The 18,531-nt window shown below is 46.2% G+C and overlaps 1 protein-coding gene across 3 annotated transcripts in view; it reads right to left on the reverse strand.

Annotated features, from left to right (window-relative positions):
* Positions 1–13,517, reverse strand: part of NEXMIF (neurite extension and migration factor) — a 60,867-nt gene extending 47,350 nt beyond the window's left edge. For all 3 annotated transcript variants that reach the window (XM_061347786.1, XM_061347787.1, XM_061347788.1), the window contains exon 1: positions 13,349–13,517. The gene's annotated coding sequence lies outside the window, so the exon portion shown is untranslated. The remainder of the gene's footprint in view (positions 1–13,348) is intronic.
* Positions 13,518–18,531: the final 5,014 nt, after the last annotated feature.

Consider the following 18,531-nt stretch of genomic DNA (forward strand, 5'->3'; position numbering starts at 1 on the left):
AGGGCTCAGTTTGGTGTTACCTGAAAGCCTCCAACTGGTTTGCATGGGATGGAGCTGGTTCCAATGAGGATCTGCTAATACAACACCTCATCACACCCACGCAGGTTGAAGACATCGATGCATCAGTGAGTGGGAAAGGTCAAAACCAGGTATTTTTGACCCATTACCATGCGATGCTCAAGCCTGACTTCTTTCACAGGAAAAATGAAAGGCACTAGGACAGCCCTCATGCTGCTGATGCAGAAATCAGCCACCACCTTTTATCCTTGCTATGCTCAACAAGTTTAAGCTAACTAAAACCACTTCTGGAAGTCCCTAAACTCAGATATTTTGACTAAAACTGTCACTAGTATTTTGACCATATTCCCTTTAAATTCCTCAGCCTGCTAATGTTTGTTCTCATTTACTACAAACCCCTTAAAAGGTTTCAATTAGCATTGTTTTTCCCTACTGGAGTAGATGCAGGCACACAGTATTAAAAAGAGAAAACATAAAAGAAGATAAAATACTCCATTAACCCATCTTGGGCAGGCAAAGAGTTATTTTTCCCTCAGCTATGCCTTGCACAATACCACTAAAAGCATGAAAACATCACTTAGGGCTGCAGGGGTACGGGACATGCACAAGCGCCGGGCTGCAGCCATTTCATCCCGCTCCATGCTGTATTCCATGCAGCATTTGAATCTCCAGGCTACTCAGGTCTTTGTATTTCTCTCATGTTCATTATGGGAGGGCTTCCCATGGCTGCCTCCCCAGCAGAAGCCACCCATGAAGATGGTTCTCCTTCAGCCCCTGCAAAGATATTAGTCTGGGTAATGGGCAGACACTTGCAGTTCCCCTCTCTGAGAAAAGCCACCTCCAATATCTTATGGATATCCACAGGATTTAAGACCAGAAGACCATTTCAGAGGACCTCCTACAATAATAAGCAATTAAATCTTACCTCTTTGTTGGGGCCAATTATTTGTTCAGAGTGTATTTCCAGGAAGATGTGCTTGATTTCAAGCACTGGTCTCAGCATGTGAGGAACTCTCAGTGCAGTCTTACAAGTGAGGAACTCTCTGCCAAACCATATCAATATCTAACCCTTATGTTCTGAAAATTAAACATTCAACTCAAATTGAATATTTTTTGGACAAAGAGACACAAGTTTACTATTTAATCCTCTCACATTGTCTCAAGCTCACTCAAATTGCAGCCGTTTGAACTGTGATCTGAGCTCCCTTGTGCTTAATGAAATAATTAGACCAAGGACAGCCAAATTTTGTGAATATAAACCTCTGCCTGGCTAAGAGCTGCAGGAGAAAGACCACACAGTGTGCAGTGGGGATGGAGAGGAATGAAGAGCAGAAGCAGGTCCCTGGTGGGCATCCCAATGCCCAAGAAAATCAGTACAGCCTGGAAGAGACAGTTATTTTCCTACATACTGTCTGTATTTTCTTGGAAAGAAATGTTCTGTTCCATCTGAAGAAAACACATCACTGACAGACCCTCATCAGACATGTGAAGGATCAGACCTGCAGAGCCATTCTTGGAGGATCAAGAGGTGACAGCGATGGCCAGGGACTCCATTATGGGAACCAAGGGACCCAGACTCCCCTCTCCCTCCTTCAGAAGAGGGCTACAAGCACCAAAAGAACAAGATGCTCTGAAGACGTTACACTTGACAAAAGCAAACATGGACTGCAACCTCATCTTTTTCCCTTTGGAACAAGATCATTTCAGCATTCAGAGAAAAATGAGTAACTTCTGACAGAAAATCCTGATGGAGAGCCTCAAAACCTTGTCCTTTGGGGCACTTCCCCCAGAAGAGGAGATTCTGGTTTATAATCTTATTGTGGGTGATGTACCTTCAGCTTGTACCTTGTATTATGTCTTGTTATGTCCTCTCCAACAAAGGGAAGATGACACAACCACGTAAACTTAAGTAGATTTGGGATGATATCTAGCTGTGGCACACAAGGTCAGCTCTTAAAATACAGATACACAATATTATCTGTGCATATTTACTTCTGTTCTTTGGGGAAGAGAGGAAATAAAACTCCTGGGGTAACAGCTTTTAATAACAGATGCAAAGAAAGAGTTTGAGGATGAGAAGTAGGATTGGGACCACAACATGATGACAGGAGCACCTCACCTCTAGCTCAGATCTGGACCTAGATCAGTAGTGAACCATGAATTTCCTGATAGATGGTTTAGTACTGAACCTCTTTTTGAGCCTGCCATAGACATCAACAGCAGGATAAGGTCCTGCTTGACAGTTCAACAGAAATGACAACACCTATGCAAACACTGAAATTGCTGTCTGCAATTATAGGTGGTCTTGTCTGAGCAAAAATCTCATCAACCACACCAAATTTGTAATATCGTTATTAAGTGTCTGTCGTGGTTTAAGACCACCCGGTAACTCAGAACCACACAGCCGTTCCCTCACTGCCCCCCAACCCTGCCCTTCCCCTACTCCCAGAGGTATGGGACAGAGAATCAGAAGAATGTAACTCCCATGGGTTGAGATAAGAGCAGCCCAGTAACTAAGGTATAACACAAACCACTGCTGCTGCCACCAATAATAATCATGATAAGGGAAATAACAAGGGAAGAGAATACAACTGCTCACCACCTGCCGACCGATACCCAGCCCAATGAAGCAGTGATCTCAGCCCTTCTGAGTAACTGCCCCCAGTGTATATAGTGGGCATGACGTGCTGTGGTATGGAATACCTCTTTGGTCAGTTTGGGTCAGGTGTCCCGTCTCTGCTTCCTCCCAGCTTCCCCTCCTCCCTGGCAGAGCATGAGACTCAGAAAGTCCTTGGTCAGACTAAACATCACTGAGCAGCAACTAAAAACATCGGTGTTATCAGTGCTGTTCCCAGGCTGAGAGTCAAAACCAGAGCACTGCACCAGCTACTAGGAAGGAGAAAAATGACTGCTACTGCTGAACCCAGGACAATGTAAAATGCCCAAAGGTATTGAGGAAGAAACACGTTTAGTGGTGGACCTGGCAGTGCCGGGATAACAATTGGGCTTAATGATCTTAAAGGTCTTTTCCAACCTTGTTGACTCTATGACAGAATCCTAAATTCAGTTTGATGCAGCATCACTGCATTTGCCATCAGCAGACAGGGAGGAGCTCAAGAGTGGGCAGGAAGGTTACAAGGGTAACTTTTATTGTGGTGGTACTTTTATTCCATCACTTCTTGAAGACAAGATGCTAGAGGAGAGTTTAGGAGGATCTGTAGGCACGAAAGATATTTGTTCAGGAGCCTGTTCAGACCACTTTCAGCATAATGCAAGGATAGGCTTGCAAGTGTTGGAAAGACACAGCCAGGATATTCCCCAGGAGGTGCAACGGGTGGTAGAGGCAGTGACTGCCAGACCAAGGGCTATTGGGCAAGGGCAGGAAGGAATGCTTGGAGAAGATTGAATTCAGGCAGATTTCCAGAAGGATTTGCAAACTGGCTAAGAGGGTGCCAGGGAACTGAGGACAAATCCACTCTCATTGCTTAGGTGGGTCCTTGACACCTCCTGGAGCCAGATCATCATGTTGAACTGGGCTACTCACGAGATTCTGAGGTGGGTCATGTTGCAAAGTAAGATCCAACAAAGTCCCACCCCAGAGTCAAGTCTCTTGGCAATGCCAAAGAACAGGCCTAGGGGAACCGGGTGCATGTGTCACTCTTCCACCCTGAGAGCTGCAATTTGGTGTGGATGATCTTATGACAAGATCGATGAATCCTGATATAGCAGCACTTGAGATAAATGTTGCTTCAGAAGGGCTCTTGTGCGAGTATTTGGAGTGAAGAGGAGTTTGGGAGGGACGGATGACGAATGAGAAACAAAGGAACATCACCAGCTGTTGGAAGCACTGTACCACCTTTTGTACAAACACAGCTTTCCCGGGGTGATCCTTACAACTACCTGTGAAATTATTCCCTATTTCCAAACCTTCTTCCTGTAGCACTTGCAAAAGCTTTTTTGCATCTGCAGAGAAAACAGCTATAGGTGTATACCATACAAAGAGAGTTTCTATGTTGAAGCTGTGGCTGCCCCATCCCTGACAGTGCTCAAGGCCAGGTTGGATGGGGCTCGGAGCAACCTGCTCTAGTGGAAGGAGTCCCTGCCTGTGGCAGGGGGGTGGAACTGGATGAACTTAAGGTCCTTTTCAACCCAAACCATTCTATGGTTCTGTTACATTACAACAGTTAAACACCTCCAGAGAAGACCGCAACGGGCTACACCTCCAAAACTCTAAGTTAGATCGCAACCACATCAACAGAACAACAATCATCCCCATGCCTCCTGAGACACAGCTGCCAGCAAGCACTGCACAGCGCAGCACCACGGGCACCAGAGGCTCGCCTCTGCAATCCCCAATCCCTGCAATGCTGAGAGCCAGCCAGGAGCCAGGAGCTGAGGCACTCCAAAGCATTGTTTGAGCAGGACACACAATGTAGGACACAGATCCACAGACAACAGCATCTTCAGGGACCTGATTCCCACCACCACAGAGGTTTTAATTTCCGCATTGACTTTAATTAAAAAAATCCACAAAAAATTAAGACTCTTTCTGCATCCTTCAGCAAAGTAGAATTGTGTCAAAGCTCCCAGCTCTGCTTGACACTATGGACAGTCTCATGAAGGGAGTGGATGTTTCTAACCCGTTTTGAAACAATTCCATTCGAAAGCCATTGTATGCAGCGGCAGCAGGCAATATGGACTGCAGCAAGGAGACAGCAGGCTGGATCAATTGCAGGATGGAGGTGGGTGCAGGAAGGCAGGAGCAGCAGACTGTGGCATTGAGGCTAATAGCACTGTAGCAATTTATTCAGTGAGAAATGCTGCATAGGGACATGGGGGTCTGCACAGAAAGTAGGCAGAGAGTACAGCAATGCCTGGGAGGGAGACGGTCCCTGACTCCAGAGCAGCAAGAGCAGAGAGGATCAATAGGAAACACTCCAGGAAAAGCAGGGAACTCTTCTTCCCATACAAAAAGAATGAATAAATGACAATTAATGGAGCCAATCCAGCCATCTACAAAAGAAATACCATGGAAGAAATGCCACACAAAAATACCCCAGCAAGATGAAAGCTTCAGCGCCTGTCACAGCATCACTCTGGTACAATCCTTCCTTGCTGCCTACGCCCTCAGAGGTTCATGGCCCAACCACCGCACCCTGATACAACATCCTGCCAGCAATGGGGACAGGCTATTCATTATCTGCACCAATGGCACAGGAAACTCCATGGAACAATTTCCAACCCCTTCCCCAGCTAGGTCCTACATCCCTTCTTCAGGTTTACCTGGAGACATGCCACAATGTCTCCTCTCCCTGGTGGCTTTCATCCATGCTTTGGGTGAATATTTAAGGAATGGACACGGAGAGCTGATATGGGGAGAGAACAAAGGCAAATGGCTTTGTGGTTTTGACAAATGAGCAAAGAAATCGTGTTCGATCATTATGCATGTCCTGCGATGCAAGCCCAAGAGCTCTGCATCTCCTTGCAGACAAAATTTGCTCTGAACTGCTCCTGCTGGTGTTTGCAGCCCAAGGATAATGCGATGCTCTTTCCAGATCACACTATCTCCATGCCCAAGCACATATGGTCTGGCTAACTAAGAAGCCTTGGAAAGGCTGTCAACAAGACTAGAGGAAGGTGTGCATCTGTGCAGAAACATATGCATGCCCCAGCGCTGCACAGTAAGCCACAGAGAGGATGCTCATGACCAGAATCCCACCAAAACCTGCGTGGCTCCAGCAGAAGAAAGGTGCAGGACCAGTGCCACTGCTGCTGCCACGTTCACAAACCCTTCCCCTTGCTCCCTTTGTGCTGCCTGACTGAAAACCCAGCAGTCCACCTCCAAGAACCCTCTTGCCAGGGTATCTAAAGATGATGTTCCCTCTAAACTCAACCAGCACAGCTTTCCCAGCATTGCTTCTCTGGCTCTCATCTGTACACCCACTTACGTGTCTGCTTGAAAGTATGTGCTTTATGTTCATCTACAAAAATCTCCCCCATGGTACTAAAAGCAATGGAATAATCTACTATTTCAACTCACATCCCTTAGAGAATTCTGCAGTTAAAAAAAATAAAAAAGGAAAAGAAAAAGAAAAAAAAAACAAACCCTGGTTGAATTTGATTAAACCTTTGGAATCCCTCCAATATTTCCAGTTATTCCATCTGTAGAAACACTCTACTGGCACTTGGCACATTTATAGCATTAGCTGCCTTCTAAATCAGCAGCAGTTCTGCCTAACAATTTGGCATTTGCACACTGCCTTGTAAATTACCCACCTTACATCTCTGGGTACGAGGACCATCCCCTCCGAAAAGCCTATCACTGCCTCATGGAAATTCTTTGGGAAGAAAATATCTTCTTATGGGCTTGTGTCTTGACAAAAAAAGGGGAGGAAATGGCATTCAGTGGGCACGGTATTAACACTGTGGCTCATGGTGTTACTATGGCAGTAAAATGAAACCCAATGCAACCAGCTGGTTGCTATACTGTTATTAGAGCCTCTTTTCTGTTTCTGACCTTCCTAGAACTCTCCAAAAGGCATTAATCTGTTCAAAACCCACCCAGGATCTAAAGCGCGATGCAAGGTGAAGGTGTTGGCGACGCGGTTCTCCCGGCAGGCACCGCGCAGGGAACAATTATGGCTCTGCCAGGGAGGATTTGCTCTGCTTTCTTTCCTGTGCTACTGCACGGCAAAGTCAGGAACCAGGCTAGGAACGGCTGCAGCTCCACATCAAGCCCCAGAGCAGCAGGAAACCACTCAGCAATATCAGCAGCGATTTGTGCATTTCTTGGTTGAAAACAAAGAGCGGGGAAGGTCTGTGTTATTGCCTCCCCACTCCAAATCACCTCCCTTCTTTTGTCTACCCAAATTGTTGGGAGGCAAAAACCCTCCCCTTCCCAAACGGCTCCCAGCTCCAAGCTCTTCTGAAAACCCTTTCTCCTTATCTTTACCCACACCTGACCCATTCTTCTTACACATCCCCATCAACAAAGTGTAGGAAAATCACCAAATTAAGCACCCATCTCATGTCCTGCAGAACAGCCTTCTCCTTCGCCTGCACCTCAGACCTCGTTTCCTGCTCCCAAGCTGTGTTCCGGTTAGCTGGTCCTTCCTAGCATGGGTTTGGTCTACAGAGGTTAAAAAGGGAATAAAAGGACAAGGCAAAAAAAAGAACCACATTGGATATAAGGAGGAAATTCTTTCCTGTTAGGGTGTTGAGGCACTGGAATGGGTTGCCCAGGGAGGTTGTGAATGCTCCATCCCTGGCAGTGTTCAAGGCCAGGTTGGACGTGGCCTTGGGTGATATGGTTTAGAGCGAGGTGTCCCTGCCCATGGCAGGGGGGTTGGAACTGGATGATCTTAAGGTCTTTTCCAACCCTAACTATTCTATGATTCTATAATTAACTCTCCTCCTGCTGCCTCCTGCTTCTAAACTATGCCTTATTGATCTTTACACCTATTATGACCCTCTAGCATTAGAAATCCAGGGTCACCTGAGGACTCTGAGATGGTCACTGTGCTGTGTGTCGTGATCACTTGCAATGTGACAGCAAGACAGAGTTCAGAGCTCTGTGCTTGAAAAGGGCTGGCTGGGATTGTCAGGGCTGAAAAGGAATTCTGTACTTCTTGTTTTGCAGGTGGAGATCCAGCACCCGGAGCTGAACTGCTCCCATCCTGCCCCACAAGAAGCAGTGACTCAAAGTGGCTTACTCATTACCATTCCTTTGGAATTAGTGACTTAGTTAATGCTCCCCATGCTAACATTTAATAAGATGGTGTTTTTCCTGTTCATTTCTATACTCTCCCCTCTCTTGGTGTGTTTCTTCTTTTAACTTCGGGAAGGGATGATTTCCCTGGGCTGCAGTTAACAGAAAAGAGCAACCCATAGCACTAAGGACCCACTGTCTTCATCAGCTCTTTTTAATCAGCTCATGAAGTCCCATCCTATGTTCTACCACATAGTAGCAAGATCCCACGCCATGTCCATAAGTGGCTGTGGGTGCTAAGGTATCTATAGTGGTGGTAAATAGCTTAACCCACACCTTTGCAAAGGGCTGCCAGGGGCACCAAAGGATGCTCTGACTCCAGAGGTTGGTGTGCCCCTCGTGTCTCCATCTCAGGCTCGGGGCAAGTGCAGTGGCTCTTGTAACACATCTGGCATGCTCCAGTGCTGCCTCAGCACAGGGAATCTGGAGCAGGAACAAGGATCTTAGAGAAGGAGAAATGAGCTGAGCTGAATGACGGCAGGCAGTGGCTACAGAGACCACTGATAAAACAGAGGATCTGAGCTCCGTGGCTGCTCTGCACTTGATGAAAATGTCTGCTCCCTCTCTCATAAACACACACAAACCCAGAAATAAATAAATAAACCCCTCTCCCTGCAGCCAGCGATGCATATGAGATGACTGCCTCCTCAACATGAGAGCAAAAGGGCAAATGAATCACATTACACTCCATGAATAAAAAACAGAGTCTTAATGCAACAGTGACTTAATGATTTCATTTTCCATGCACTAGACAGTTTGGCCTCATTTGCAGAGGTGCTGAGCAATCCCAAGTCCCACTTCAGCTAATGGGGACCCCAGGCACTATGTACCTCAGGACTCTCCCGTGAGCCCTGGATGTACCTAGGAAGTTCTCCCACCCGGCAGGGAGGCTTTCCCTAGGGTTTGAGAGATTGAAAGCTGAGAGCAGGGATAAGCATGAGCCAAAGACCTCAGATCTCGACCTGCTGCACCCAGATCTGTCCTCAGGAGGGTGAGATTAGGGTTTACAGCTCTGAACTGTGCTTTATTTCCCACAGAGTGAAAAGGAACGAAATACGGCCTGCAATGGTGCCCAGGCACTTGCCTGGCCTGACTCTGCACATCCCCTATGCAGAAACTGGAGGAGATGGCAGCACCAGCCGCCTGAAACAGTGAAAACAGCATTACTCCTCAGCAAGGTGCTCACAGAGCAGGTATGGAAAAGCACGTAGTGCAGGGATGGCAGAGCCAAACCACATCCCACTGTTGTTGCATTACTGGAAAGGGACTTCTGCATCAGCCCGAAGCCAGCCAAGTGCCACACCGGCACACATGCATCCTGAATAAACTCTGTTTGGACCCACTCCCCCTTCCTGTGCTTTTAGGCCTCCCTATGGCATTTCAAACAACTCCTGTGTCCGCTTTGTTAAACCTTGCTGTTTTCTTTTAAGCATCCTTCTGCACTAGCAGCGTATCTCAAAGCAAGCCTTGGTGTCCACATCCCCATCACAGACAGCACAGCAGTGGGGCAGACAGTGTGAGCTGCACCCCGGCCTTGGCTCCATCTGTCTTGGGAGGAATGAAAACAATAAAAAGACCTTCACTATTTTCCTATGTCTGTTTGGAAAACACATCCCAGGACAACCTCTCCCAAACAGCACCAGTCCTCTGGCAAACAAAAAGAAGTCAAACGCAAACTATTTATTGCCAAAACCTCTTCCTTCGTTGTAAAATACTGTTTAATTTTATCCCTTAGGCATCTATTATCTCATAGCCCATATTATTTTTCCAGCTATTACTGCTTAATTTCCCCCATCCAAAAAGTACGTACAGACACAAGCCAATTTCCGTCTTGGCATAATTGTTTATGAGAAACAAACAGCTGTTTCACTGGGGTCCTAACAAATAGATGGGGAATCGATGCTTCTCATCTCTTCATTAGCTTCTCACAAGAAACTGGCTGCTGTCACATGTGCTCTGCCACTGAGCATCGTCACCCTCTCAGCCCCAGGCAGGGACCCTCATTGATGGGGGGGGGGACCTTGGAAGGAGGGAAGAGAAACCAGGGGAGATCCACCGGACCCCACGTTCACAGGCTCACACTGGGATGGAAATAAGAGCCTATGCTGAGCATAAACATTTCCCTTTTCTTCATTAAATAAAAGCTGCTGAATTTTAATAAGAGCTTGAAATAAAAAGTAAAACCCCATAGCTAATGGAATATGCTTATGAAAATGCTTGGACTGCTTCCCTTTTCCCATTTGTGGTCAAATTTCTGTGGTTTAGTGCTTGGTTTTGTTGCGTTTCTTTTACTAGCAGAATTTCTATAGGGTGTGAAAGATGTTTGCAAGATGCTATTGCTGGCTGCATAAGCACAGGACCTTCTCAGCGTCCATCACCCTCATTTTATGGAGATAGTGGTGACGGGATTGTGCAGCAGCCGGCACAGGAGGCAGCAGCAAACACCCAGCAGAGGTGGAGGTTCACAGAACAGACCCCAGACTACAGCATGCAGCAGATGAAGAATGGCCACATTAGAAACCCAGATAAAGAAAATGACTGAAGCAATTAAGGAACATGCAAACCTGCAAAATATTGTAAAGGCACATGAGAAGTAGCTCAAGTTAGACAAAAGCTGTGAAAGACAAGGTGTGGGTGCATGTGTGAGATGGACAGAGCTGGGTGCTGTTCTGGTTTGCATTTCCATGAGCATTTTCCATGCAGAAGTCTGTAATTCAGACTAATTTCATTTTGAGTTAAGCATCTGCTGACATTACTTCCCTATTTACGGTAGCATTGGGGTATTTGGTGCTTGTGGAATTGTGTGCACTTACACATTCCCCAGTGAGCAGGCAGAAAGGGATTTGTAATAACAGAGGGGAAAGGGAAAACATTTCTTAGGGATCATGCAAGAGCCTAAATATGCTCAGCCCTGGGTACGGGGCAGAGCATCTCCCACTGTTGATACTGTCTTGGTAGCCAGTTTCAGTCAGGAGGCCTTTAGGGTCAAAGCCTATGCTAAATGCAGGGATGGCCATTTCAGCCTAACTCCTCACACCAGCCAGCCACACACAACCCAAGAGGCATTTCTGCTGCTGCTCCTTCATTTGAATACTTTATTCATGCTTGTGACAAAAGGCATCACTAACGTTTTCCTTTCTGTCACCCGTCCCGCCTTTAGCTGCTCAATTAAAAAGCAGGAAAGCTCCAAAAGCTCTTGCAAGCATCACATCAGCACTTGCAACGCTCCCGCCTTGTCCAGTGGGTGTTCCCGCAGCAAATAGAAATTGCAAGCAGAGGCCGAGCAGCAATGAGTCAGGAAGGCAGAAAGGCGTGAAACCAAAATGAATGGAAAGGCAATAAACCTGCAATATTTCACCACTGGTACGGAGTTCTGGGATAACCTCCATCTATCAGCATTATCAGTGCCTGGGAGCTCACCGGAGCTGTACTTACAGTACATTAGTGACCAAGGCAGAGAAGAGGCTGCAGCCATGTGGGTGCACTGCCGTGCCATGGGCTGAGGCCACCATGGGATGTGGCAAGGGTAAGAGCCCTCCACCATCTCCAGCATCTTGGGATGCTCCTCCAGAACAAAGGAAAGAGCACTCAAGCTTTTACCTGTCTCCCAGGTGGAGCAGAGGAGAAACTGATGGGGCAACCCCTAGCAGCAAGATGCCCTGGTGCAGGAAAGGGACTGATCCAGGAAAGGGACCAGTGCTGGATCCACATGCTGAAACGCCCATGGATGCTGACTGCAAAGGAGAAAAAAGGCTCACACCCCTCAGGTGTGACACCAGCAGCAAACCAGATGTACAGCTTACGGAATAAAAGGAAAGCTGTTCTCTGTAAAAAGCTGGAGAACAATTCCAGGAATCAAATTAAAAAAGAAGACTCTTTTCCAGTCACCCCAAAACCCACCAGCGCCCCTTTATTTCTCATGAAGGCACAAAGTGTAGCAGCTCCTCTTTGGGCAGTGATGGGCAACCCTTTCTCTGTATCTACAGAGAGATTACAACATCATTACTAGGAAACAGAGGATGGGGACTACCTCAATCCCTCATTTTCCAGAGCACCAGGTACAAAATACCCTGCCAGTCCACTTCTAGAACCCATCACTGATTTGTCACTCCTGTGCAGAACAATCTAGTCAGCTGCCTGCAACTCCTGCCCATCTCCTGCACCATCCCCACCACAGCAGCGGGAGACCCAGCTATACTTCCAATGCAAAAAGCAGTCGTGTACAGGCTTTGCAGTCAAGTCAGACTCATGGCATTACACAGAGAGCTGTCACCCCAAAAACCTGTGTCCCCTCCAGTGATGCACAGCTTGGACACAGGTTGGGGTCTCCTGCCCAGGCTGTGACTAAAAACCACCAGTCTCTCCCCAGAAAGAAGCTAATTCCCCATTAGTGTTGCAGAAAACTCAGGCAGCCAGCAAGAAGAAAGCTTTTTAAAGAGACATAAAAACAGGATTTTTGTATTGAAACACATGCCACAGATGGTGTAGCAGACGAGGATTAATTCATGAATCATATTTCTTAAATGATACAATCTCTCTTTTCACTTCCATACTTTCCCTTTTTGACTCAGAAGCAGGGATTTAAGATGCCCTTCCCAGATATGAATTTTGCATGAACAAACATTGCAGGGGTAAGAAAAAAAAAGGATATAAAAAAGGCAGCAATAAACCAGAAAACCCAGATGTTTAAAGCTAAGTTCTCTAATGTAAGCGAACACATATCCTGTCCATCTACGACAGAACATGTGTGGAAATGCAATATATGCAGGCACAGATCTGGGACTAGGGTGGGAAAATGCATTCCCTACCATTTGGAGATTACTAATGCTTCACCCAGGGTTCTGAATCACAAAAGCTGATTTTCTATCTCATCCTATCTTATTTGCCACCCTCACAGCAAAAGAAAAGCCTTAAGGCAAACATTTCCACCGAGAGGCCCTCCTTTCTCTGCCCTTCAGGTCTATCCCTCCTCCAGCCCCCATCAGCGCTTCCCTTTGGAATATCCCAGCACTGGCACCACCAGGTTGCTCTCCAGGAACAGCTCACGGAGCCCACAACACCCAGGGGATTGCAGAAAGCAGCAGCAAGCCAAAACATCCTGCCCCACGCAAACGGATCAACCGTAGCTTGCTACCACAGCTGAGTAATGTTTAAAGTGGAAAAGAGAGGAGGAGATGACAAATGAGCTTCTCAGTAGCTGGAGATGCTGAACTCCCAATCATTTTCCACTGGAAAGCTATCTCCAACCAGCCAAACCCAGCCAAAGCCCATGACCCATACAGAGACATCACCTTTACCCAGACAGAAGCACAGATCAGACCAGGGTGAGAGCAAATAGTGCCAACACTCCAAGATGCCAGCACGCTGCCCTTCAGGGCTCTTTCTCACCTGCCAAAGGTGCTGCTATACCTTGCTTTCACCACCAAATCAGCTTTTCAGTCATTTTTACACATAAAGCAGCTGGCTATTTGCTTTAGAGCTTCTTTATCCAGCCTTGCCCTTACTGTTGTAGCTTTACATACAAAGCTGGGAGTTAGAAGAAGGGTAAAAAAGATTACTTACCCTTAAATTATTTCAACCTTTCCCTGCTTTGTGTATGACGTGGGCTTCTCTTTTGGTTGCTATTTCCAGGTTTGGTCTTTGGGTAGGTGAATGGAAGAGGAGAATGAAAGGAGCTGTATTTGATGACGATGGAGACTGTAAAATAAAGAGAAGGATTTTAGTGCACAACAGTCCTCTCTATACAACCATATCAGATTAAATTAAATTAGTGACACCTACATAAATGCTTCCTACTGTTTTCATGCATACACACAAATATCACAAGTGTCAAGGAGGAAGCAGCAGTCAGTGATATGGCAGGGCGGGGGGGAAGGAGCAATTTCTATAATGGAAAAGGGGGGGAAAATAATCTAGCATAACAACCAGCACTGGAACAGCAGCAGAGGGGCTTCCATGGGTTTGCAGGAGGAGGCAGTTGCCCACTAAACTGAGATGGGTCAAGACCACATGGAAGCACAGGGAAAAGGCAGAGAACAGTGTGGAAAGAGCATGGGTCAAACAAACCCAACAAACACACTTCTGCACCCCAAAGTGCTGCGTCAGCTCAACTGCTGTTGAGAAAGCAAGGGAAGAGCTGAGTTTCAGGAAACACAACTCATCCATACCCTGTAATGATGAAAGGACTCCTAGCACAGGAAGGAATGCATAATTTGGTCACCGTACCAGCAAGGAGGAAGACCCTAAAACCCAGATTAATCTCCCACCATCTGCTTTAATAGCAGCATTTCTGCTAAGTGGGTTTCACATGCACAGACCCACATATCCATGTAGACACACAAACAAACCATTTGGCTTCCCACAGTTGTGGGGGATGCAGCTGCTCAGGGAAGGGCTCGGTGCTTCTGACATAGTGCCAAGGTTGAATTCCTGCCATCCCATCTACTCCTACCCCTCTTCCACCACTGACTCCATGCCCTGCTCCTGAGCAGGCTCATTAAGGCAGTCCAAGGCTCCCCAACTCACCATGGGATAGCCTTCTCCTCCCCATTTGCCTCCCCAAATCACCATCCACTTAACATGGCAGTTGAGATCCTTAAGCAGTAATTTCATAGACTCAGAGTGGTTTGGGTGGAAAGGAGCTCAAAGCTCATCCAGCTCCAACCCCTGCCATGGGCAGGGATGCCTTCCACTAGAGCAGGCTGCTCCAAGCCCCTGTGTCCAACCTGGCCTTGAACACTGCCAGGGATGGGGCAGCCACAGCTTCTCTGGGCACCCTGTGCCAGCGCCTCAGCACCCTCACAGGGAAGAGCTTCTGTTTAAGAGCTCATCTCAGTCTCCCCTCTGTCAGGTTAAAGTCATTCCCCTTGGCCTGTCCCTACAGGCTAAGTTGCTTACATTTAATTGCTTTCAACTGCTTACATTTCATTGTAAGCAACTGAAAAAAAAGAACAAAGATGAAAGGAGCTGACTTCCATGCTATCATTTTTCTCATGACTACTCTCCCATCTTCTGTATGTAACTGGCACCTTCAGCACTGTGAGCCCCAGCCCAAACACCGAAAGCACCCCCCCAAAAAACATGTTTACACAATTACTAAGAAGGTGCCATTCCTGCTGGTGGGAAAAGGAGTCTCATTTTCCAGCCTCATTTGATTGGAAAAGCACAAAGGTCACTGCAAGGAGTATATAAAAATACATGCTAACATTGAAGAGGTATAAACATAATACTAAATATCAGGTTTTATACCCAGATCAGTATTTAACACTTGCCCAGAGGCCTTTGATAAACCCCAGGCGCTTTAACAAAGCGAGGAAGCTTTTCACTGCTATTTAGCAGAATGGGAATAAGTAAAGCACAAGAGAATAAAACTGCTCAAGACATCAAGGATCAAGTCAGAAACAAAAAGCCAGGTCTCCTCATCCAGCTCCTCCACCGCTGAACGCCCTGCTAGGCTGCTCTATTTAAATAGAAACACTATTGTTAGCCATAAGCAATGCAGACTCATTAACATTTATTTTAGTGTTATAAAATATATTTTTAAGTGCTTGAAGCAATAATCCGGAGGAAGTGCTAAAGCTCCGAGCAGATTTCCAATATGTCCCAGCTTTTCCAGAGAGATTTCAGGCCTCCTGGAAAGACACAGACCGTCTCAAGGCTGCAGCGCGGGAGCGTGCCGATACCTCCAGCCAACCCAGAAAAGCAGCACATGCAAATTCCCTGCCCTTGCTTCTGCTCCTGGATTGTTCAGCGAGAGGTAAATCTAAAAATGCTGTTGGCTTTCATTACTCATGGACCACAGAAACCCAAAACTATCGCTTCCAAAATGTTTTTAATGCATGTGGGTGTTTATATGTGAATAACACTTGGAAACATAGGGACCTGATGCCTGCAGAGACACCTCCTCGAGGAGCACGCCAGCAGAACCTCCCTGACAGCACATGCAGCTCCTGCTGGAACATCCTCCATGGAGCCCAAGGTCAGCATGCAGGTCCTGGCCAGCCCGCACCATATCCCAAAAGCTAATGGAGACAAATCATGTTTCAAATCCAACTTTTCATTAGCCCAGCCCCTCTCTCCATCACCGTGAAGAGCAGGCAGCATAGGCAGCAGCCCTCATCAATCCCATAAGCCATCAAGGAGAGTTTTGGGGTTGGTTGAGAGGAGCAGCAGTTGGTAGTGTTTGTTCCAGTGATATCCTTAAGAAAATCCAGAGAAAACTGTGCAGGAGGATGTGGAGCCACAGAGACATAAGATAGATTCAATACTGAGTACAGAAACCAGAGGTACACACCGACGTACAGAGCACAGTGCCCTATTTTTACGAAACCCCAACGTATCAAGAATAGGGAAGATGCATTTTGTGTTATACATACACTTTACAGGAAAACTCCAGTTTTCCATATGACAAAGCCAGCCTTGGGCCACTTTGGACAAAATAAAATGGGAAGAGGCAAGAAGGGAGAAGAAAGAGTTTTCTTTTTCAGTGTCAGAAAAGTTACTGCACCATCAGTGTTTTACAGGTGCTTCATCATTTCAGAGGGCCTTTAATCCGTGTTTTGGTAGGGAAAGGAAAAACCAAGACCTTTTCTGCATGCCATGATGGAGCTAGAGGAGCTGACACGCTAATGTTTAAATCCACACATCTCTTCCCCAGCGCGGAGAGGGAGGGACGTGCTCTGGAGCTCAGCCACGGTGGTCCCTGGCACTGTGCAGATGGCAGTGGTTTGGTTACCCGGTGCTAAACGCAATCTGCGCAAGCTACAGCACACACCAAGTTCAAAGTCAAAATGAACATTTGTTCTACAACAAAACACATTGCAAATGATCCTTAACAAATTTTAACTGTTGGTACAGTCAGATAAGAGCGCAGTAGCATATATCTTACCCTGTTGTTATTGCAAGCTCTGTGCTGCTGAACATATGAGTGGCAATGCAGAGATCTATATTTTGTATTTCAGTATAAATTATAGAGCAGCGTATAGACCTGAAGAGGCAGCTCTGCTCTTTCCTGCATTGCTTCCTTCACGTGTTTCAGCCCATTAAATTCCTTCTCCATTTAGCTGCTTTATTTTGCTTCCTTGTTGTATAAAATCGTTCCGCATTCACCAAGCGGCAAAGCCAAATAAATAATCACAAAACTTCCCTGCACAAACTCCAAGAGCTGTTATGGGAAGCAGAGAGGGTATCAGCAGATAGAGACAACTCGGAGGCAACCTGAGGTTTGGTATTCTGTGTCAGCTTGACACACAGGGGAAATAACCCTTTAATCCAGTGCAGTGTATTTCATTTACTGTAGTGTTATCCAGTTCGAAGATGTTATGAAAGGAATCCCTGGAGAGACTTAAGACTTCAAAACCAGCCTGAGTTTGAACTTAATTCCACCGTTGCAAAAGGCTGTAGCCGTGGAAGATGACCTTTTCCATACCTTGCATGCCAGGAGCCATTCTGCCTCATAATGTCATGCCAAATTAGAATATTCTCTTTTTGTTTTACTCAGGATTTTGTTTTGCCTTTTCTTTTTAATTAAAAGCATCTGTCACTATTAATGAAAAGGGGGGGGAAAGGAGAATGGAAAAAAATCAATAAGACAAACAGATTAAAACCGGTGACGTCAAGAGCTGGGGAGAGCAAAAAGCCACATAATTAACAGAGGGACTTTCACCTCCACATGGTCTCGTCACTACAGCCCAGGTCAGGACCAAATGAGCATCACTGCCGCTTCCTTGCTGCTAATTGCCCACCTGAAACAGAGGGATGCTCTTGCCATGCTGGCCTCTGCCCAGATACATCCCCCAAATCCCACCAGCACCAAGAGCCTGGGTGGGCTTTCTCCTCTCCTTGGATAGGAAACAAGAGGGGAAAAATACCTTTAAACTGCAGATCTCCGTTGCTCAGGTCTTGCCAAGGTTATCCTGAATAACGGGTTCGGCTGTGTCTTAAATACGGACTATAAGTCCATGTTAGTGGAACAGAAGCTGCTGGAACTCCCTGTGATGGCAGGGATGAAGGTGTGAAGTCTGATCTTCAACCAACTGCAGGAGCTTCACTGACCACATGGAACGGAATGGACTGGACTAGACTAGAATAACCCAGGTTGGAAGACCTGAAGGATCATCTGGTCCAACCTTTCAGTCACTACGTCTTACAATTTGCCTTGTGAATGCATTTAAATGTAAATTTATATTTTCAAAAACAATGTTTTCCCCCCAAATACTAAACTAATTACAAAATGTCTCCATAATGTGAAATCCGTTAGCCTGTTAAAGCAGCACAAACAGCTTCCTTGTATCACTAATGGTTAGAAATGTTCCGTCAGCACAGTTGAAACAAATGTAAACTAAATATGTCAAGGATACATTGCTTTCTGCTCTCACCATTTTTTTTAATGTCTTATTTCATGGTAGATAAGTGAAAAATCTTTTTACCTGACTTGGTGAGAGGCTCATTTACTCATGCAAATTTAAACCCAAGTGTCATAATACAATGAAATTATAAAAACATATCAGAAAGAAGTTAGCGAGTCACTAAATTTAGCTCCTAATGGAGTTCAACCTGTCTTATACAGTTGTATGTTAATGGGAAGAGCCTACAGTGCTCTGTAAACATCAGAGCACAGCTTAGAAACCATCAGCGCACACATGGGCTTTCTGAGAACACTTCAGGTTTACAGCCTCGCACGCCTATCATCTAAGGGTAACTTCAATTTTGATCCCAGCCAAGGTTATGAGCATGGAGAGCATAAA

The sequence above is a fragment of the Neopsephotus bourkii genome, unplaced genomic scaffold (genome assembly GCF_033783945.1).
Source record: "Neopsephotus bourkii isolate Nb327-2 ecotype Australia unplaced genomic scaffold, CSIRO-AGI_Nbou_v1 NB_324, whole genome shotgun sequence".
NCBI lineage: Eukaryota > Metazoa > Chordata > Aves > Psittaciformes > Psittacidae > Neopsephotus > Neopsephotus bourkii.